Source organism: Pongo abelii, chromosome X (genome assembly GCF_028885655.2).
Source record: "Pongo abelii isolate AG06213 chromosome X, NHGRI_mPonAbe1-v2.0_pri, whole genome shotgun sequence".
Classification (NCBI taxonomy): Eukaryota; Metazoa; Chordata; class Mammalia; order Primates; family Hominidae; genus Pongo; species Pongo abelii.
In genome coordinates, this window is record NC_072008.2 from 43,883,383 (window position 1) to 43,905,945 (window position 22,563).

General features: G+C 39.1%; 1 protein-coding gene across 1 annotated transcript in view; it reads left to right on the plus strand.

Annotated features, from left to right (window-relative positions):
• Positions 1–460: 460 nt before the first annotated feature.
• MAOA (monoamine oxidase A) overlaps positions 461–22,563 on the plus strand; it is a 138,012-nt gene continuing 115,909 nt past the window's right edge. Inside the window, exons 1-2 of the mRNA XM_054543972.1 lie at positions 461–549; positions 1,072–1,319. The gene's annotated coding sequence lies outside the window, so the exon portion shown is untranslated. The remainder of the gene's footprint in view (positions 550–1,071; positions 1,320–22,563) is intronic.

The following is a 22,563-nucleotide window of genomic DNA, read 5'->3' on the forward strand; positions in this document are numbered from 1 at the left end:
TGTAATCCCAGCACTTTGGGAGGCCGAGGCAGGTGGATCACGAGGTCAGGAGATCGAGACCATCCTGGTGAACACTGTGAAACCCCGTCTCTACTAAAAATACAAAAAAAATTAGCTGGGCGTGGTGGCTGGCGCCTGTAGTCCCAGCTACTCGGGAGGCTGAGGCAGGAGAATGGCATGAACCTGGGAGGTGGAGCTTGCAGTGAGCAGAGACTGTGCCACTGCAAGCCAGCCTGGGCAACAGAGTGAGACTCCGTCTCAGAAAAAAAAAAAAAGTAGTTTGGTAATTGTGGTGGCTTTATAATGTGTCGACTTGGCTACACTGAACTACATTTCCCAGAATTCTCTTTATTGTATGTTTCCTGTTGCCATCAGCCGCAAGGGAGATTCTTGGAAGATTTGGAGCTTAGACAGGAAACAGTAGCCATTTTGTAGCTCACACAAGTTGTTGCTAATCTGCTGACTCGTGTTGGTGTGAAGTAGTGGCTGAACCAGCAACTTCTCTACCTTCCCCGGATCCTCCTTCAGCTTTTCCAATTCCTAAGGCAGGTATGTGTGTTTACCTCCAAGATGAAGCAGAACACTCACACCACTAAGGTCAGAACTGACATGGATTTCAATCTCTCCTTATGAGATCCCAGACTGCATTTTCCATTCCCCACTTTACAGTTATCTTCTCTCATGACACACTGCTCTGTGGACTTCACATTCTAACATCAGATACAAAGAAACACAGACACACACACACACACACACACCCCTCCTTGTGGCTCTGTCTCTCTAGTTGAACCATAATGGATACAAATATTTTAATTATTAACATCCCCAGGGAGTTAAGAGAAAATATTGCATCCATGAAACAAGACTAGGGTACTACAATGGAAAAACCATTTAGAAAATGGCAATCAAAAAAAGTTATTAGAAGTGAAAAACATGATAGCAAAAATTTCAAAAACCAACATAAGATTTGGAAAACAGAGATGAAGAAATCTCAGAAATAAGAGCAAAAAAAATATGTCTTCCACCTTATACTCTCTCTCAGACTCTTCTTGCTTGTTTGCTCTTATGAAGCCAGCTGCCATGTTATAAGCTGTCATATGGAGAGGCCCATATGACAGAAACTGAGAATGGCCTCCAGTCAACAGCCAGCAAGGAACTGAGGCCCTCAGTCTAACAGCTCACAAGGAACTGAGTCCTGACAGCAACCACATGCGTGAATTTGGAATTGGCTCTTCCTCCAGTAGAGCCTTGAGATGACTGTGGCCACAGCTGACACCTTGATTGAGGCTCATGAGAGACTCTGAGCCAGAGGCACCCAGGTAAGCTGCATTCAGATTTCTGATCCACAGAAACTAGAAAATAATAAATGTTTGCTGTTTTAAGCTGCTAAGTTTTAGGGTAATTTGTTATGCAGCAATAGATAATTAATATACTGATAGTGGATGATCGATAATCTAAAATTAGTTATTTCTATTCAGAAGTTCTAAGTGAAATATTATCACTCTTATTACAGACTTGTATCCCAATGGAATTGTGTGCAGGTTAGGTGGAAAGCATTAGTGTTTTGGAGTATAATAAAGTATGTAAACGTTGTTCTACTCTCTCTCCCTGCCTAAAAGTATCATAGAGTAAACATGGCAGTGAACAAGACATTCTCAGAAGAGGAAGGTGAGTTTCCATGGGTCCTGGACTAACATGAGAATTTGGCAAGGCTGGGAATCCTGAAATTGAAATAAAGAAGTGTTTGTCTGTAATTAGGCTTTCCTGGAAAGTTTTCAGAAGTGAGTAACTCACATCCTGATATACCAAGATACCTAACCCTACGTGAAGTGTGTCATTATTAGGATTGTGTATAAGTGTATGTAGTACTGCCTTACTATAACTTATAAACCACTGAGAAGGGCCAAGGCCCTCCAGTTTCAGAATTAGGCTTAATTCTTGGATTATTCTTCTTTTATTGTATGTTTTTAAAGAAATATCAAAACTATTAAATACCAATAAAAATTTTGAAAAATAAAAATAACTATATCATTTAAAAATTTTTAAATAAAAAATGATTGTTCTGTATTTAGGAAATATTCCATAAAAGCAATGACAACTGTGGTATTTAGATAATGGTTCAAGGATTTCTGTGTTAAAAATGTGTCATATAGAGTTGCTTTTCTAACTTTCAAATGGAGATTTCATATTGTAATGAGTCTTTTATGCATGTTTAAGGATTTTAAAATATAGAGGATGTGGAAAATGAAGAAGATGAAATGAAATCTACATTGTTGAGCTCCAAAAGAATTAGTAGTTTTATATTAGAAAGCGTCTTTCTGTATGTGATATTTTTGGGTCAGTATTTTACCAAGATTATGCAATGCTCACTTACTATTGATTTTTTAGTATCTATCTTGTTGTTTCAAATCTATGACTTGCTAAGGGATAGACCAAATTAGCAAGTAAAAATGCATGTAAATAATTATAGGAAAATACAATAAAAATTGATTTCAATAACTTAAAACTCTCTAAACACAGGAGAACTGTCAAATTTACTTTTTAATTTTAATTTTATTTTTATTTATAATTTTTTATTTTAATTTTTGTAAGTACATAGTAGGTGTTTACATTTGTAAGACACATGAGATGTTTTGATACAGGAATGCAGTGCATAATAATCACATCAAGTAAAATGGGATATGCATCCCTGCAAGCATTCATCCTTGTTGTTACAAACAATCCAATTATACTCTTACAGTTCTTTTTAAATGTACAACTAAATTATTATTTTCTATAGTCACCCTGTTGTGCTATCAAATGCTAGAACTTATTATTCTTTCTGCCTATTTTTTTGTACCCATTAACCATCCCACCTCCCTCCCCACCTCCCTCCCCACCATCCACCACTATATTTCCCAACCTCTGGTACTCATCCTTCTACTCTCTATCTCCATGAGTTCAATTGTTTTGATTTTTAGATGCCACAAATAAGTGAAAACATGCAAAGTTTGTCTTTCTGTATGTGATTTATTTCACTTAGCATAACGACCCCCAGTTCCATCCATGTAGTTGCAAGTCACAGGATCTCATTCTTTTTTTATGGCTGAATAGTACTTCATTGTGTATATGTACCACATTTTCTTTATCCGTTCATTTGTTGTTAGACACTTTAGTTGCTTCCAAAGTTTGGCTATTGTGAACAGAGCTGCAACAAACATGGGAGTGCAGATATCTCTTCAATATACTGATTTCCTTTCTTTTAGTTATATACCCAGCAGTGAGATTGCTGGATCATACAGTAGCTTTATTTTTAGTTTTTTGAGGAACCTCTAAACAATTCTCCATAGTAGTTGTACTAATTTACATTCTCACCAATGGCGTGAGAGGGTTCCCTTTTTCCACATCCTTACCAGCATTTGTTGTCACCTGTCTTTTGTATAAAAGCCATTTTAACTGGGGTGAGATGATATCTCATTGTAGTTTTGATTTGCATTTATCTGATGATCAGTGATGTTGAGTGTCTTTTCGTGTGCCTGTTTGTCATTTGTATGTCTTCTTTTGAGAAATGTCTACTCAAATCTTTCACCTTTTTTCTTTTTCTTTCTTTCTTTTTTTTTTTTTTTTTTTTTTTTTGAGACAGTATTGCTCTGCTGCCCAGGCTGGAGTGCAGTGGCACGATCTTGGCTCACTGCAATCTCCGCCTCCCAGGCTCAAGAGATTCTCATGCCTCAGCTTCCTGAGTAGCTGGGATTACAGGCGTCCACCACCACAACCAGCTAATTTTTGTATATTTAGTAGAGATGAGGTTTCACCATGTTGTCCAGGATGGTCTCGAACTACTTAACTCAGGTGATCCACCTACCTCGGCCTCCCAAAATGCTGGGATTACAGTCATAAGCCACCGTGCCTGGCTTTCACCCATTTTTTAATCAGATTATTAGATTTTTTTCCTATAGAGTTTTTTGAGCTCCTTATATATTCTGACTATTAATACCTTGTCAGATGAGTAATTTGGTTAGGTGAATTCCTAGGTATTTAACTTTATGTGTGGTTATTGTAAATGGAATTACTTTTTAAATTTTTTTCACATTGTTTATTGTTGGCATATAGAAATGCTACTGATTTTTGTATGTTGATTTTGTACCCTGCAACTTTACTGAATTTTTAAGTTCTAATAGTTTTTTTGGTGGAGTTTTGAGATTTTTCCAAATATAAGATAATATCATCTACAAACAAGGATAATTTGACCTCTTCCTTTTCAATTTGGATGCCCTTTATTTCATTCTCTTGTCTGATTGCTCTAGCTAGGACTTCCAGTACTATGTTGAATAACAGTGGTGCAAGTGAGCATCCTCGTCATGTTCCCTACCTTAGAGGAAAGGCTTTCAGTTTTTCCCTATTCAGTATTATACTAGCAGTGGGTCTGTAGCATATGGCTTTTATGATGTTGAATTGTGTTCCTATTATACCCAGTTTTTTAGGGTTTTTATCATGAAGGTTGTTGAATTTTATCAAATGCTTTTTCATCATCAATTGAAATGATCATATGGTCTTTGTCATTCATTCTGTTGATGTAATGCATCACATTGATTGACTTCTGTATGTTGAACCATCCTTGCATCCCAGGGATAAATCCCACTTGGTCATGATGAATGATCTTTTTAATATGCTGTTAAATTAAGTTTGCCAGTGTTTTGTTGGAATTTTTCCAACAACGTTCATTATCGATATTGGATTATAGTTTTCTTTTTTTGATGCATGCTTGTCTGGTTTTAGTATCAGGATAGTACTTGCCTTGCAGGATGAGTTTAGAAGTATTGCCTCCCCCTCTATTTTTCAGGATAGTTTGAGTAGGATTGGTATTAGTTCTTCTTTAAATGTTTGGTAGAATTCAGCAGTAAAGCCCTCAGGTCCCTGGCTTTTCTTTACTGGGTGACTTTTTATTATGGCTTCAATCTTGTTACTTGTTATTGGATTTCTTCATGGTTTTGGATTTCTTCATGGTTAAATTTTGGTAGGTTGTATGTGTCTAGGAAATTTGTCCATTTCTTCTAGATTTTCCAATTTATTGGCATATCATTGCTCATAGTAATCACTAATGTTCCTTTGAATTTCTGTGATAAAAGTTGTAATGTATCCTTTTTCATCTCTGATTTTATTTATTTATTCTCTCTTTTCCTTAGTCTAGCTAAAGGTTTGTCAATTTTGTTTAACTTTTCAAAAAAACGTTTTGTTGCATTGATCTTTTGCATTATTTTCTTCATTTCAAATTCATTTATTTCTGCTCTGATCATTATTATTTCTTCTACTAGTTTTGAGTTTGGTTTGCTCTTACTCTTCTAGCCTTTAAGATGCAGCGTTAGGTTGTTTCTTTGAAGTTTTTCTTCTTTTTTGATATAGACACTTATAGCTATAAACTTCCCTTTCAATACTGCTTTTGCTGTATCCCATTGGTTTGTGTATGTTGTGTTTCCATTATCATTTGTTTCAAGAAGTTTTTCAATTTCCTTCTTAATTTCTTCAATGACCTACTGGTCATTCAGGAGCATATTGTTTAATTTCCATGTTTGTACAGTTTCCAAAATCCCTCTTGTTATTAATTTCTAGTTTTACTCCATTGCGGCCAGAGAAGATACTTAATATTATTTCAACTTTTTTGAATGTTTTAAGACTTGTTTTGTGACCTAACACATGATCTGTCTTTGAGAATGATCCATGTGCTCAGGAAAAGAATGTATATTCTGCAGCCATTGGAGGAAATATTCTGTAAATATTTATTAAGTCCAATGTTTATTTGCTGATTTTCTGCTTAGAAAATCTGTGCATTGCTAAAAGTAGGATATTGAAGTATCTAGCTCTTATTGTATTGGGGCCTACGTCTCTCTTTAGCTCTAATATTTGTTTATATATCTGCGTGCTCCGACGTTGGGTGCATATATATTTAAAATTGTTATATCCTCTTGCTGAATTGGCCCCTTTACCATTAGTGAATTTATTTGTCTCTTTTATAGTTTTTGTCTTGAAATCTATTTTGTCTGATATACGTATAGCGTATAGCTACTTCTGCCCTTTTTTTTGTTTCCATTGGCATGGAATATCTTTTTCTATCCCTTTATTTTCAGTCTGTGTGTGTATTTATTGGTGAAGTGTGTTTCTTGTGGGCAACATATTATTGGATTTTGTTTATTTTATCCATTTAGTCACTCTGTATCTTTTGTTTGGAGAGTTTAGTGCATTTACAGTAAATGTTGTTATTGATAAGTAAGGACTTACTCCTGCCATTTTGTTATCTGTTTTCTGGGTGTGTGTGTGTGTGTGTGTGTGTGTGTGTGTGTGTGGTCTTCTCTTCCTTCTTTCCTTGTTTCTTTCCTTCCTGTCTTCCTTTTAGTGGACATGATTTTCTCTGATGATATGATTTAGTTTTTTTGCTTTTAATTTTTTTGTGTATCTATTTTATGTTTTTTGGTTTGAAGTTACCACGAGACTTGCAAATACTATCTTATAATGCATTATCTTAAGCTGATAACAACTTAGGACTGTTTGCATAAACAAATACACAAAAAGAAAACTAATAAAGGCTCTATGCCTTAACTTTGTTCCCCCTCATTTTAACTTTTTGTTCTTTCTATTAATATCTTATTGTTCTCTATGTCTTGAAAAGTTTTACTTATTATTTTTGATTGGATCATCTTTTAGTCTTTCTACTTAAAATAAGAGGGGTTTACACACCGCAGTTATAGTGTTATGATATTCTGTGCTTTTCTGTGCACTTACTATTGCCAGTGAGTTTTATACCTTCAAATGATTTCTTCTTGGTCATTAACATCCTTTTCTTTCTGATTAAAGTACTCCCTTTAGCATTTCTTTTTTTTTTTTTTTTTTTTTTTTGAGACGGAATCTTACTGTGTCGCCCAGGCTGGAGTGCAGTGGCGTGATCTCAGCTCACTGCAAGCTCCACCTCCTGGGTTCAGGCCATTCTCCTACCTCAGCCTCCCAAGTAGCTGGGACTACAGGCACCCGCCACCATGCGTGGCTAATTTTTTGTATTTTTAGTAGAGACGGGGTTTCACCGTGTTAGCCACAATGGTCTTGATCTCCTGACCTCGTGATCCGCCCGCCTCGGCCTCCCAAAGTGCCGGGATTACAGGCGTGAGCCACCGCGCCCAGCCTCCTTTAGCATTTCTTGTAGGACAGGTCTGGTGTCGATGAAATCCCTCAGCTTTTGTTTGTCTGTGAAAGACTTTATTTCTCCTTCATGTTTGAAACATATTTTCACCAGATATACTATTCTAGGGTAAAAGTTTTTTCATTCAGGACTTGAAATACGTCATACCACTCTCTCCTGGTCTATAAGGTTTCCACTGAAAAATCTGCTACCAGACATAGTGGAGCTGCATTGTAGGTTATTTGTTTCTTTTCTCATGATGCTTTCAGGATCCTTTTTAAATCCTTGATCTTTGAGTGTTTGATTATTAAATGCATTGAAGTAGTCTTTTTTGGGTTAAATCTGCTTGGTATTCTATAACATTATTGTATTTGGATATTGCTATCCTTCTCTAGGTTTGGGAAGTTCTCTATTATTATCCCTTAGAATAAACTTTCTACCCTTATTTTTTTTCTCTACCTCCACTTTAAAGCCAATAGCTCTTAGATTTGCCCTTTTTATGGTATTTTTTAGATCCTATAGGCATGCTTCATTCTTTTTTATTCTTTTGTCTTTTGCCTCTTCTGACTGTGTATTTTCAAATAGCATGTCTTAAAGCACACTAAATATTTCTTCTGCTTGATCAATTCTGCTATTAAAGAACTCTGGTGTGTTCTTCAGTATGCCAATTGCATTTTTCAGCTCCAGAATTTCTGCTTGATTTTTAAAAAATATTTCAATTTCTTTGTTAAATTTATCTGGTAAAATTCTGAATTCTTTCTCTGTTTTATCTTTTTTTTAATTTTATTTTATTTTTATTTTGAGACGGAGTCTCACTCTGTCGCCCAGGTTGGAGTGCAGTGGCACGATCTTGGCTCACTGCAACCTCTGCCTCCCAGGTTCAAGCAATTCTCCTGCCTCAGCCTCCTGAGTAGCTGGGATTACAGGCACCTGCCACCACACCCAGCTAATTTTTGTATTTTTAGTAGAGACGTCATTTCACCTTGTTGGTCAGGCTGGACTCGAACCCCTGACCTCGTGATCCACCTACCTCGGCCTCCCAAAGTGCTGGGATTTCAGGCGTGAGCCACTGCGCCCGGCCTCTCTGTGTTATCTTGAATTTCTTTGAGTGTTATCAACACAGCCATTTTGAATTCTCGGTCTGAAAGGTCACATATCTCTGTTTTTCTAGGATAGGCCACTGGTGGCTTACCAGTTCATTTGGTGAGGTCATGTTTTCCTGAATGGTGTAAATGCTAGTCAATGCTCTTTGGGGTCTGGGCATTGAAGAGTTAGGTATTTATTGTAGTCATTACTGTCTGAGCTTGTTTGTACCCACCTTTCTTGGGAAGGCTTTCTAGATATTCTAAAGGACTTGACTATTGTGATCTAAGCTGTATCTGCTTTAGGGGGCACCCCAAGCCCAGTAACACTGTGGTTCTTGCAGACTCATGGAGGTATACCTTGATGGTTTTGGACAAGATCCAGAAGAATTCTCTAGATTACCAGGCAGAGACTTTTGTTCTCTTCCCTTATGCTCTTCCAAACAAATGAAATCTCTTTCTCTCTGTTTGGAGCCACCTGGAATTGGGAGTGTCGTGACACAAGCATCCCTGTGGCCATCACCCCCAGGACTACACTGAGTCAGACCTAAAGCCAGCACAGCACCGGGTTTTACCCAAGTTCTGCTGTAACCACTCTCTGGCTACTGCCTATGTTTGCTCAAGGCCCTGGGGTTGTACATTCAGCAGGTGGCAAAGCCAGCTAGGCCTGTGCTCTTCCCTTTAGGGTGGCAAGTTCCCCCAGGCCCCAGGCATGTCCAGAGGTGCCATCTGGGAGCTACAGACTACAGTCGAAAACCTCAGAAGTCTACCTAGTGTTCTATTATACTGTGGCTGAGCTCACACTCAAACCACAAGATGCAGTCCTTCCCACTCTTCCCTTCCCTTTTCAAAGGCAGAGGAGCCTCACCCCATGGCCACCATCACCAGAGGCCCATATAGAGTAATACCAAGCTAGCACTGATGTTCCTTTAAGGCCCAAGGACTCTTCAAGTCAGCTTGTGGTGAATGCTGCCTGGCCTGGGACTCACCCTTCAGGGTGATAGGTGCCGCTCTTACCTGAGGGAGGTCCAGAAATGCTTTCTAAGAGCTAAATCCTGAAATTGGGAACCCCAAGAGCCCACTTGGTGCTCTACCTGCCGTGACCAAGCTGGTACCTGAGATGCAAGAGAAAGTCCCTTTTACTTTTCGCTCTGCTTTTTTGAAGTGGAAGGAATCTTGTCCAATAGGTACCACCAGCTGGGAATGTGCTGAGTCTCACCTGAAGCCAGGAAGTCTCAGAGTCTCACCTAAGGCCCTTGACATAGTACCTGGATATCACTGCTGGTTATTCAGGGCCCAAGGGCTCTTCAGTTAGCAGGTGATGAATTCTTTCAAGACTGGGTCTTTCCTTTCAAAGCATCAGGTTCCCTTGCCCAGGGTGTGTCTAGAACTGTCAAGGGAGCAAGGGCCTGGAATGGGGGCCTCACAACTCTGACTGGTGCCCTGTGCTCCTATGGCTGAGCTGATATCCAAGATGATAGTCTTCCCCACTCTTTCCTCTCCCCTCCTTTCCTCTCCTCTGCCCTCCTCTCCTCTCCTTTCCTCAAATAAGGGGAAAGGGTCGCTTTTGGAGCCACAAGCTGTACATTCTGGGGTTAGGGATAGGGTGATGCCAGCGCTCCTTTAGCCACCCCAGCTGGTGTCTCAGTAGGTCATGGACCCCCCAGTCCACTATCTCTGAGCGCAGTTCAGCACTAGGACTCACCTAAGGTTTGCTTGTCTATTTAGGGCCCTGGAACACTTTAGCCCATGGTGGTGAAGCTTGTGGGAACTCAGGTATGGCCCACTGGGATTGGCCATTCTCCTCTGGCTAGGACTAGTTTAAATGCTCCCTCTGTGGGTGGGTGTCAGCTGAGTTTGGTCTGGTTTTGTTTTCTGTTAAACAGGGAAGCACTGACTAGATTGCCTCACAGTTGCTGCCATCTCCTGCTCCGCAGCATACAGAAATGCTCTCTGCACCAGACTGCCAGTGCTGGAGGATGGGGGAGGGGTGGCATCAGCAATTCAAGACTGTTTTTCTTATCTCTCCGGTGCCTGTTTTAATGATATGAAGTTAAAACCAGGTACTGTGAGTGGTCATCTGATTTTTGGTTCTGATGAAGGTGCTTTTTTTGTGTGTAGATAGTTATTAAATTGGTGTCCTCGCAGCAAGAAGGATTGGTGGAGCCTTCTATTCTGCCATCTTGCCTCAAATTTTCTTTTGATGATGATACTAGATTTTGAGAACGGAAGAACCAACTAGAGCAATTACCAGAATTGTGTATTAAAAGAACAGCATATTGTGTTTTCCCTGAAATTTAAGCTATCTATTTAATGCTTAACTATTGTGGTGCGGAATGATGGTTTAAATCAGGAAATCAATCATTTGACTTCAGGTCTGGAACTTTTGTTTTTCCTGAATGGGTATAAAAAGAAGAGTGCTGAAGAAATGTCTAATAATATGCAGGAAGAGGTAATGCCTTTTCCCTACCTTCTCTTCAGTCACCTAAAATAAAGCTTATCATGTAATTTATTCATATTGGAGTGCCCCAAGCTATCACTCTGAATTTATTTACAATTCTAACATATGTTATTCATTCATTAAACAAATAATAAATTGAGCACCTACTATATGTCAGCTTCCTATCTAGTTGTTGGGATTATAACTGCAAGAAAAATAGAAACAGTTCCTGCCCTAATGAATCTTACATTGTATGGGGGATATAGATAATTAAACCAATGGCCGGGTGTGATGGCTTACACCTGTAATACCCAACAAATGTAATAAAATATCATAAGTGCCGTTACTGGGGAGGAATTAAAGAAGCACATGGCAGGGAGACCTAAACTAGTACAGGCAATCAGAGAAGTCTTCCCTCATGAAGTGATATTTTAGCCAGGCAAAAGATAATGCCTCTCATTAAGATAATAGAGGAGGAAGAGCAGTTATGTCAGGTGTAAGAGAAATAAAAATTATTTTTTCAACATTCATAGGTTCTTAGCTGGAATGGACCCCTGTACCAAAAGATAAATTAACAAGAGAAAAACAAATTTATTAACATGTATATTTCATACATGAAGCATACACTTGGAGAATGAGTAGTTCTCAAAGAGGTAGCTTTGAATTACAGCTTATATATCATCTTCAACAAAGAATGGTCAACTTTTGGAGAAGTGACAAGACAAAGGAAAAAGACTTTGAATCTCTAGAGGTGGAAACTTGAGGGAAGGCAAATAAATGGCAGGTAAAGGCTAGTTAGTAAAGCTTATAGATTCCTCTAGTAGCATCTACAGGCCAATAAGGGCTTACACTGTCTTGTTTTCTCTGATAGAGAAAGGACAGGATATCTTTTGTCTCTGTAAATTTATGTCCTGATTTTAAGCAAATAGAGGGAGAGCAGGGAGCTTTCCTGCATCTGCTGCTTAATTGCCTTCAGCTCAACTATCATTCATATTATGGCATGGCACAGGAAAGGTGGATTTTATTGTAGATCTGTTGAATAGGCTTATGGCGCCTAGGCACAAGTGATATTTTGGTGGCACTGAGATGTATCTTTGTCTTGAGCTCACAAGAAAGGTCAGACTTGGGACTCTTCACCCTGTGGATAGTAAAGGAAGCCGGAGGAATAAATGAGTTCACCTAGTCAGAGGGCATGGAGTGAGAAGAAAGGATACCTAGAGAAGAATCCCGACAAACAAAACATCCAGAAACAGGCAGAAGAAAATAAGAGCTGCCAAAACAGTGGGAAGAAATCCAAGGGTATGGCATGCCAGCAGTGAAGGGAGAGGAGAGCTTCAGGGAGAGAGAGAACATTGAGTGCTCGGGAAAGCCAAGTAAAATGACAACGGAGAAATGTTAATTAGATTCCAACAAGCAGCTCCTTAATAAACCTGGCAAAGCCAGTTGGAGCAGAGTGTTAGAAAACAGAATACAGATTGCTAAAGAGTGGGAGCTGAATTAGGAGAAACATCCAGTACAGACAACTTACCCAAGAAGTTTGTGAATGGGGATTGAAAGAGGTAGAGGCTGAGCGAGAGGGCAAGAAAAAAAATGAATTGCATAAGCAATAGGTGAAGCCGGATGAAACCCAAAGAGACTTTGTTCTTTGTTTTGTCCTTTTAATGATATTAACTTGAGCATATTTACATTTCGATGGGATAGAGAGTGTAGAAAAGAAGGGGATAAAAATAAAAGCAGGAGAGAGCAGGAGTGGGGGGAAGGGGCAGAGGTTGGGAAAAGGAAATGAAAATAGCCATAAATTATAACAATACTACAGGAGATAGGATCCAGAGCACAGGTTTTACTGCAAGGAATGAGGAAAAGACTGGTGCAGGTTTTACTGCAAAGAATGAGGAAAAGACCATGGTTTGTAGATGTAATTGCAGGGAGTTGAGAGGATTTTGTTACACGGGTTCTCAAACCTCGTAAGATTCAAGATAAGAAATCTGAAAGTGTGGACTTACTTGGGGCAAATACATTGACAGTAATAAAAAGTAACAGTTGGCCAGGCGCGGTGGCTCACGCCTGTAATCCCAGCACTTTGGGAGGCCGAGGTGGGCGGATCACGAGGTCAGGAGATCGAGACCATCGTGGCTAACATGGTGAAACCCCGTCTCTACTAAAAATACAAAAAATTAGCCGGGCGTGGTGGTGGGCACCTGTAGTCCCAGCTACTCAGGAGGCTGAGGCAGGAGAATGGGGAGAACCTGGGAGGCGGAGCTTGCAGTGAGCCGAGATCGTGCCACTGCACTCCAGCCTGGGCAACAGAGTGAGACTCCATCTCAAAAAGAAAAAAAAAAGTAACAGTTGATCACAAAAGATACTCAATTCATTTATGTAACAACATTCAGCTAGTACTATAATAGGTTTTATAAGTGTTACCAGAAAGGTGTTTCAATCCAGACCCCAGGAGAGGGTTCTTGGATCTCGCGCAAGAAAGAATTTGAGGTGAGTCCATAGAGTAGAGTAAAAGCAAGTTAATTAAGATAGTAAAGGTATAAAAGAAATGGCTACTCCATAGGCAGAGCAGCCCTTCGGGCTGCTGGTTGCCCATTTTTCTGGTTATTTCTTGATTATATGCTAAACAACGGGTGGATTATTCATGCTTCCCCTTTTTAGACCATATAGGGTAAGTTCCTGACATTGCCGTGGCATTTGTAAACTGTCATGGCGCAGGTCAGAGTGTAGTAGTGAGGACAAACAGAGGCCACTCTCTTCCCCATCGTGGTTTTGGTGGGTTTTGGATGGCTTCTTTACTGTAAACCTGTTTTATTAGCAAGGTCTTTATGACCTGTAGCTTGTGCCCACCTCTTATCTCATCCTGTGACTTAGAATGCCTAAACATCTGGGAATGCAGCCCAGCAGGTCTCAGCCTTATTTTACCCAGCCCCTATTCCAGATGGAGTTGCTCTGGATCAAATGTCTCTGACATAAGGATACTTCAATAAAAAACTCATTGTCTTGGCCGGGCACGGTGGCTCACGCCTGTAATCCCAGCACTTTGGGAGGCTGAGGCGGGCAGATCATGAGGTCAGGAGATCGAGACCATCCTGGCTAACACTGCGAAACCCCGTCTCTACTAAAAATATAAAAAATTAGCCAGAGTGGTGACATGCGCCTGTAGTCCCAGCTACTTGGGAGGCTGAGGCAGGAGAATTGCTTGAACCCGGGAGGCGGAGGTTGCAGTGAGCCAAGATCACTCCACTGCACTCCAGCCTGGGCAACAGCAAGACTCCGTCTCAAAAAAAACAAAACAAAACAAAAAAACAAAAAAAAACCCATTGTCTTAATCTTATGAACAAGTAAGAAAAAACAGGCTTCCTGCTCTCAGGAAATGGTGGCTCCCCAATTCATCTATTTGCTTCCAAAAGAAACCCAGGAATCAACATTGATTCCTTCCTTTCCTTCCCCTATGCCCCACCATCCCCTCGCTCCAGAAAACACACCACACAAATAAATATATACACACCATACTCAATTCACTGGGGAGCCTGTCAATTCTCCTTCCAAAACAGATCTGGAATTTGACTTCCATTTCCATCTTTACTGTCACAACCTTGATCCAAGCCACTAGTGTTTTCCACCTGGAACTAATGCAATCACCGTCTAACTGGTCTTCTCTCCATATCTACCTTGGTCCCTTTCCGTCCATTCTCTATACAGCATCTATAACATAGATCAGATCATTATTCTCCCCTACTTAAAACCTCCCAATGATTTCCAACTGCTCAGAAATAAAATTCCAAATCCTAGCCATGTCCTGTGTAGAAGCAGAGGGAAAGCTTCCCTTTCACCCTCTCTGAAGGCTCACTGAAATGAGCTGACAATAGACACTATCAGGATAAGAAACATACAAATTTATTTACGCGCACATGGACACAGAAGTCCGGCAAATATGAGACCCAAAGAAGGGCCAGAGAGTTGAGACTTAAATACCCTCTTCATAGTGGAGAAGAAACATGGGGGATGTAGGTAATCCTGATGGGTAGTAAATGCTTTTCAGGGGAAATGCATGGACCCAAAGAGCAAACAATTGGGCTAGGACAAAGTTCCTCTGAGCTCTGGGGGAGGTGGTGGCAATTTGTGGGAAGTGAGAGGTAGAATTTCACTGTGAACAAAGGTGATCTTATTATGCAGATAAAGTCTCCCAGGCAATCTCTGGGAGCTGCCCTCAGAAAAGTAGACGAAAACTCTATCTGGGTGTGGTGATGACTTTTAGTCTTTTTACCTGCTCTGGTCATTAATCTTTTCTGATTATTTGATGAGATTTCTAAAGGAGAAAGTTTTAAGACAATTGCATTTCCTCTGGAAGAACTTCCCTTAATGGCATAAAGGGACTTCAGAGAAAGCTCCTGTCTGTGCTTCAGGAAAGAAGGGATCAGAGCAGGGGCAGAGGGAGACCTTGGTTCTGAGGCTTATTTCTGAGGCCTTTTCCTTCCTTCCTTCTCTCCCTCTCTCCTTCCTTCCTTCCTTCCTCCCTTCCTTCTTTCTTTCTTTCTCTCTTTCTTTCTTTCCTTTTCTTTCTTTCTCTTTTTCTTTTCCTTCCTTCCTCCCTCTCTCCCTCCCTTCCTTCCTTCCTTTCTCTCTCTCTCTTTCTTTCTTTCTTTCTTTCCTTTTTGATAGCTGTTGTTGCTGTTATTTTCTTCTGAAGTTTGAGTTGCCTGGCTTCAGTTTGCAGGGCTTTACGAAAGCACAGCTTAGTTTTCAGTGACTCCAAATTAGGAAAAATAGGGGAAAAAAGAAGGAAAAAAATGAAAACATTATTTTGAAGACTTGTAGCCAAGAAAAATTAGAATTCTGTCCAAACTGTAGAAAATAATAAAAACTGAAAAACATTAGGCAAGACTAGAATCTAACAACAGGTGTACTATAGTTTTGAAACAATTATAATTATTACTGATAATGTAAACTAAGTCATATCAGAAGTATAGGAGTTTACCATGATTTTAGAACACATACCAATAACATATTTATACAAAGACAGCTCAAAGAAAACCAAACACCATTTCATATTTGACAATGTTTCCTATATAATTTTTATACCAAAAAAGCCAAATCATGCTATTTTTGGACTTTAGGGAATCTAATATCATAAAAGATTAATTAGATCAGAAAAAAACATAATTTATAATTTGATTTTGGGAAGTTTGTCAAATAGCAAAGGTTTAAAACACTTGATATCACAGTATCACAGTTCATTGTAAAATAAGTCATTCATTTGACCAAAGTGATAACTCAAGTATTTAAAAAAAAAAAAAAAAGGTGAAAACCTTCATTATCTGAGAGAAGACACTTAATTTTCCAAACAATAAGTCTTGATAAAAACAGCATGAAGCCAATTAAATTTGTTTTTCAAAATTTTATAAGCAGTCTATAAAATTTTAATCTTGACCATAAGATATAACTTCCATAAGCCTTTTATAACCTTTGTAATATTTATTAAGGAGTTGGTTAATGCTTCAAGAAAACCTTGTTAATCTGACACAGGGGCCCTTATGCTGGTCTTGCATCAGCGTGTCTTTGACATTAATGATTAATTAACAGAGAAACTGAACTTATTTTATCTCTCAAAATCAGCCTTTACAATCTCACATACCCACCTCTTCTACAATAATCTCTGGCCTTGAGGAGTTGAATAGCTTTAATTTCTGGTCCTGTGTCTCAGGAATGCCGTTTATTTTGATTGCCATCTTCTACTGGGCCTGAAGATGAGGCTTTAATTACTGTCAGTGTTTAAGATTTAGCAGGACTTGGTGTCCTTTTTAGACTCAGGGGTCAAAGCTCTGTAACTCAATGTCACAAGAACTTTAAAAGCACATACAGAAAGGTACATGGATGTAATAACTTTAATTAAAAAGAAGTTTTTTATCTCAGTTTTTTCCCTAAGCAAGCCAAAATGTAACAATAATGGCATAGAAATTGTTTTGATAAACCATAAAATCTATTAAGCCAGTTACCAAAAGGCAAAAGAAAAGACCTTCTGCACTGCACTGAATATTATGTTGGAAGGAAACTTTCTCTTTAGACCTTTAAGAAAACATTGTTAGCATCAAGCCACAACAAACACAACTGGAGGAAAAAACTTATATGAGTTGAAGAAAATGAGTTGAAGGAGAGCATTACTATTTCACGCCCTTTAAAAGGGGAGAGAAAACCGAAAATGGCGAGATGCAATAAAAGTTGAACTTTGGGTTAAAAAAATTAAAATATGTTATAGTTTATTAAGGGTAAATTAATCCCTTAAGGAAATTTTATTGTTCTAACCAATTATTTAGTGTATAAGGGTTTTTTTAAATGTCAAGCCCAATCTCTAGAAACACCATTATAATTTTCCTTTAATTATAGACAACTTGATCATATAAAAGTTTTTTTTTTTTCCTGGTTTGTCCTGAACATCTCTCTTTCTTAAACAACCACTCATTTTATTCTAGGCCTAAATTTACCATACAAGATTCTTTCTCATATAAAATTACTTCTCTTTAGCTTTCTTACCAAAGGAAAAAAAAAGAAAACCTCTTTATTTTTATAAATTTCCTTATAGCTCTCTTATTTCCTGGTTTCTTTTACCTTGTTTTATACTAACCTTTAAATAAGCTTTGAATTAGACAAAATTGTTCACCTTTTTTAAAAGAACACATGGCCGGTGGTGTTGGCTCAGGCCTGTAATCCCAGCACTTTGGGAGGCCGAGGCGGGCGGATCACGAGGTCGGGAGATTGAGACCATCCTGGCTAACACGGTGAAACCTTGTCTCTACTAAAAATACAAAAAATTAGCTGGGCGTGGTGATGGGCGCCTGTAGTCCCAGCTACTCGGGAGGCTGAGACAGGAGAATGGCGTGAACCCGGGAGGCGGAGCTTGCAGTGAGCCGAGATCGTGCCACTGCACTCCAGCCTGGGCAACTGAGTGAGACTGTCTCAGAAAAATAATGAATAAATAAATAAATAAATAAATAAATAAAATAAAAAGGACACACATTTCTTTTTTAGAAAGAATGTTTTCCTACAATATATTTTTATTGGAAAATGCCCAAATAACGAAATATCTATTATTTAATTTAATATAATTTTAGATTCTAAATTATAATGAGTTTGTCTACAAGTATTTATTCCATTACATTTGCCTAGTAATTTAATTTTAATCGTTTATCTATATTATTTATAAAAACTGCAATAGTTATCATTTAAAATTATGGAACTGCCATTGCAAAATTATAACTGAGACAGTGAAAAAGAGCTGACCTAACTAACTCTATCTTGCTTCAAACCTCCAAGCTGTCTTGTTCATTCCTGGGCATAGGCCAAACTAACTTTAGGAGGAATTTAGTTTATAGTTTAGCTTTGAAACAAAGATGATAACAGTCCTTACCCAAAACAAATCTTACTGCCTGTGGACTGGACAGTCTAAAGCCACAAGATTAGAAGTTATAGTAATCTTATTAAATTCAAGATGTAGCTAGTTTCATGAAACCAGTATCAATGTCTTATTTATTAAAAATTACATAAGCAAATATTATTCTGTCTTAGGCTAGGTTTGTAGTTTTGTAACTCCTATGCCAAATTTTGACACCCTATAGTATTTGGCAGGGGTAAGTATGAAATTGCTTGATTAATAAATGCAAACAAAAATGTATGCTGGACAGTCTTAAGACATTTCTAATATTACTTTACCAATAATTTTAAAGCTAGGTTATTTATTGAAGATTTTACTTAAGTTACATAAACTTCAAAAAGCATTTGACTAGTGTTTTCTTTTTTCCTGATAAAGTATTGGATCAAGTGCTTTTATTAAGCCAATTAACTAGAATTCTTTTATACATTTTCAGTAGTGAAACTTTGTGTGCACACCACATAAATACGTAGACGTATTAGGCATGCCAATAGAAGTACATTTTACAGATTCATAAAAACCTTTTTTTCCCTATCTTAGACTTTCAAATTCTTGATAACCTGTTTTACTACCCTATGTAGTTGTCAGCTAAATAGCTTTAAATTTGCATATTAAAGGAAACAACTCAGGTGAAAATCAAATAGCAAAATTTACATCATAAGGCATGGAGAGAAAAAGTCTGGTGTGCTAGAGGGAAATTAAAACAGATTTAATTGCCAATTCAACATAAACTTATAGAAATTATAAAGGCCTTTTAAATATATACACACACAAAGATTCTGTAGCTTTTACTTCAGAACTTTAGCCATGAGATAAATACAAATTCACCTGCTTGCAAAAAGAACTTGTTGGATCCAAACAGTGGCTTTTATCTGAATAGAAAAATAATAGCAGATTTAAAGCAGGCAGAAAAGAAAATAGAGAAAAAGAGGACTTAGGAACTCTGTAGTATAAAGGTCAACCTTAGGGCTCTTTTTCCTTCATGTAAATGTGCACAAAGACCATATTACTTCCATTTTACATAAACTCTGGCAAGTCGAGGTGCCATCAAACCTATGGAGTGTTCACCAGGGTGTCATTCTCCTTGTTTTCTCCTCATTCTCAGATTATTTGTTTCTCACTTTTTTTTTCTTAAGAGGAGGAACTGAGCTATGGCCTAGGGTTTTAGTGTGGTGGATCTGTGTGTGCTGCTTGTGGGCAGGACTCCACAGTGTATCACCACTGAGTCGTTTCTGTCAGGCCTCTGAGCCCAAGCTAAGCCATCATATCCCCTGTGACCTGCAGGTATACATCCTGAAGCAGGTGAAGAATCACAAAAGAAGTGAAAATGGCCGGTTCCTGCCTTAACTGATGACATTCCACCATTGTGATTTGTTTCTGCCCCACCTTAACCTGAGCGATTAACCTTGTGAAATTCCTTCTCCTGGCTCAGAAGCTCCCCCACTGAGCACCTTGTGACCCCCGCCCCTGCCCGCAAGAAAACAACCCCCTTTGACTGTAATTTTCCACTACCCACCCAAATCCTATAAAATGATCCCACCCCTATCTCCCTTCGCTGACTCTCTTTTCAGACTCAGCCTGCCTGCACCCAGGTGAAATAAACAGCCTTGTTGCTCACACAAAGCCTGTTTGGTGGTCTCTTCACACGGATGTGTGTGACAGTTTCCACCCACTTACATGTCTGTTTCTCTCCCCAGTGGTCTATGACCTCTGAAATGACTGAAAATGCCAGGTGATCAGCCCTTATATGTGTTTCCTGGAAGAACCTTTTTTTTTTTTTTTTTGAGACGGAGTCTCACTGTCGCCCAGGCTGGGGTGCAGTGGTGTGATCTCCGCTCACTGCAAGCTCCGCCTCCTGGGTTCACGCCATTCTCCTGCCTCAGCCTCCCGAGTAACTGGGACTACAGGTGCCCACCACCACATCCAGCTAATTTTTTGTATTTTTAGTAGAAACGGGGTTTCATCATGTTAGCCAGGATGGTCTCAATCTCCTGACCTCGTGGTCTGCCCGCCTTGGCCTCCCAAAGTGCTGGGATTACAGGCCTGAGCCACCGCGCCCGGCCGCTTTTTTTTAAAACTAATTTTTATTGAGGATTTCCCTGTAGGACTGCTGCACATTGTGGGAGATTAACCCCCTAGACACCCCTACGAGGCCCCTGGACACCCAGGGGTGCCTTTTGGCTGGGAGGAGAAGAATGCCTTTTCTCTTCAGAGCTAAGAAAACTCAGTCTCTCATTTATCTATTAAAATAACAGCTCAGCTCCTCACACAAATGTGCACAGACAATCCGAATCGAGATTAATATTGGGAGAAAAAGCAATAGAATGCATCTCTGAACTAAAATTAGTATCCTTAAACAACAACTTCCTAGGAGAAGAAAAAAAGAAAAACAACAGCCAAGACCTCTCCCTGTAAACTGGGCTCAGCCACCACTACTTTGCAGCTCTTGTCTGCTATTATACTCACCAAGGTCAAATCCTCTCACAATACAAAGTAAATCTCTGGTACCTCCAAAGATAAAGACGTCAGGTCATGCAATACAAGAAAACAGAGCTTTAGACCTAAGAAGAATCTGCCCGTGACTCTTGAAACTCCACAAGGAAAACAGAACACCCCAAAAGGGGTGAGTGGCAGCTTTGTTCTGAATTCTTTAAAGGGGTTCAAGTCATTAGAAGCCTTCTCTAGATTTTTTGGTACTGCAAATGGCAAAGGGGGAAGGAGGTATAGGGTGGAAGAAAAGTAAACGAAGGAATTTTTTATTTTTAAGACAAGCAAACACAGGGATCAAACACATGGTTTTTTGTGTTTTGTTTTGTTTTGTTTTTCTTTTTTTGCAGCTGCGAGGAATTTTAGCCAAATTAAAGAGGATTTGTTATTCATAATTTGGAATTCTCACTCGGATTTGACCAAGTCGGGTAGAGTCGGTCAAACCTGATGGGAGAAAGACCAGAACGAACAATAACAACAAAAAAACCAACAATATGATCACTGAGCGCTCTAATGGTAAAGAGAAATTAAGACTAGCTGGTTATTAAACTTTAGCCAAGACAAAACCCCAATTCAGCTACTTACCTAGGGACAGGTCTCAGGCTGAAGACTGCTTTCTACTATCCTAGAAGCAGGAACAAAACCTCAAACTCGTCTTCCCTCCTGGGAGCGAGTTGAAACTCCATGAAGGAGTTACCTGCCTTCTATCATTATGGAAGCAGGAAATTTTGCCTTCCTTGTTGGAAGCAAGTAAAACTCCAAGAAAAGGGGAGGTGTAAAGCAAAATAAACTAGATCTCAACCAAATTTTGGGAGATCTGGGATTCTCTGGAGGGGGACCTCAGACCTCAGCAAATTGTCCTATTGGTTTGAGCCATAAAGTTAGCTCATGCTGGTCCCAAGCACTGATAGGAGATTTGTCAAAGGTCGGGGCACCCCCACTCAGAATCCCCCCATGGTTACCAAAATGTGAACCCCAAATATCTAAGACAGGTCTCAGTTAATTTAGAAAGTTTATTTTGCCAAGGTTGAGGGCACGTGCCCGTGACACAGCCTCAGGTGCTCCTGATGACATGTGCCCAAGGTGGCAGGGGCACAGTTTGGTTTTATACATTTTAGGGAGACATGAGACATCAATCAGTATGATGTGTAAGATGTACATTGGTTTAGTCTCGAAAGGTGGGACAACTTGAGGCAAAGGGGGGACAACTTGAAGCGAGGAGGGGGTTTCCAAGTTATAGGTAGATAAGGACAAGTGATTGCATTCTTCTGAGTTTCTGATTCACCTCTCCAAATGAGCCAATCAGATATGCATTTATCTCAGTGAGCAGAGGGGTGACTTTGAATAGAATGGGAGGCAGGTTGGCCCTAAGCAGTTCCCACCTTGACTTTTCCCTTTAACTTAGTGATTTGGGGACCTCAAGATTTATTTTCCTTTCACAGTTTACTTTTATTGTCTGTCTTCCCCTCTGGAATGTAAATTCTATGAGGGCAGAAACTACATCTGTCTTATCTCTACTTCCTGAAAAAGTACCTGACATATAGCAGGTATTCAAAAAGGTAGCTTGAATAAATGAACTAATCAAAATCAATTGAACAATAAACAAGGCAGAATGAAAGTGTATTTAATTACACATAAGATAAAAGCTATGAGAATACATAAGAAGGGATGATTAATTACCATTGTTAAATGATAATAGTTACAGTGAGATAAGGTTTAAGGCAAAACTAATCTATGCTGTCAGAACATAGGATGATGTTTTGTTTTGCAGGGGGCTGCAGGTAATGACTAAAAGGGAATGTGAGTCAGGCTTCTAAAGTGCTGGTAGTATTTTGTTACTTTATTTGTTTACTGGTTACCCAGGTATGTTCAGTTTGTGACTATAGACTTATGTGCACTTTTCTGGATGTATAATGTTCTTCAATAAAAGATTAAAGTTGAGGAAAAACATAGTTATATGGACCATATTACATCAAAGTAC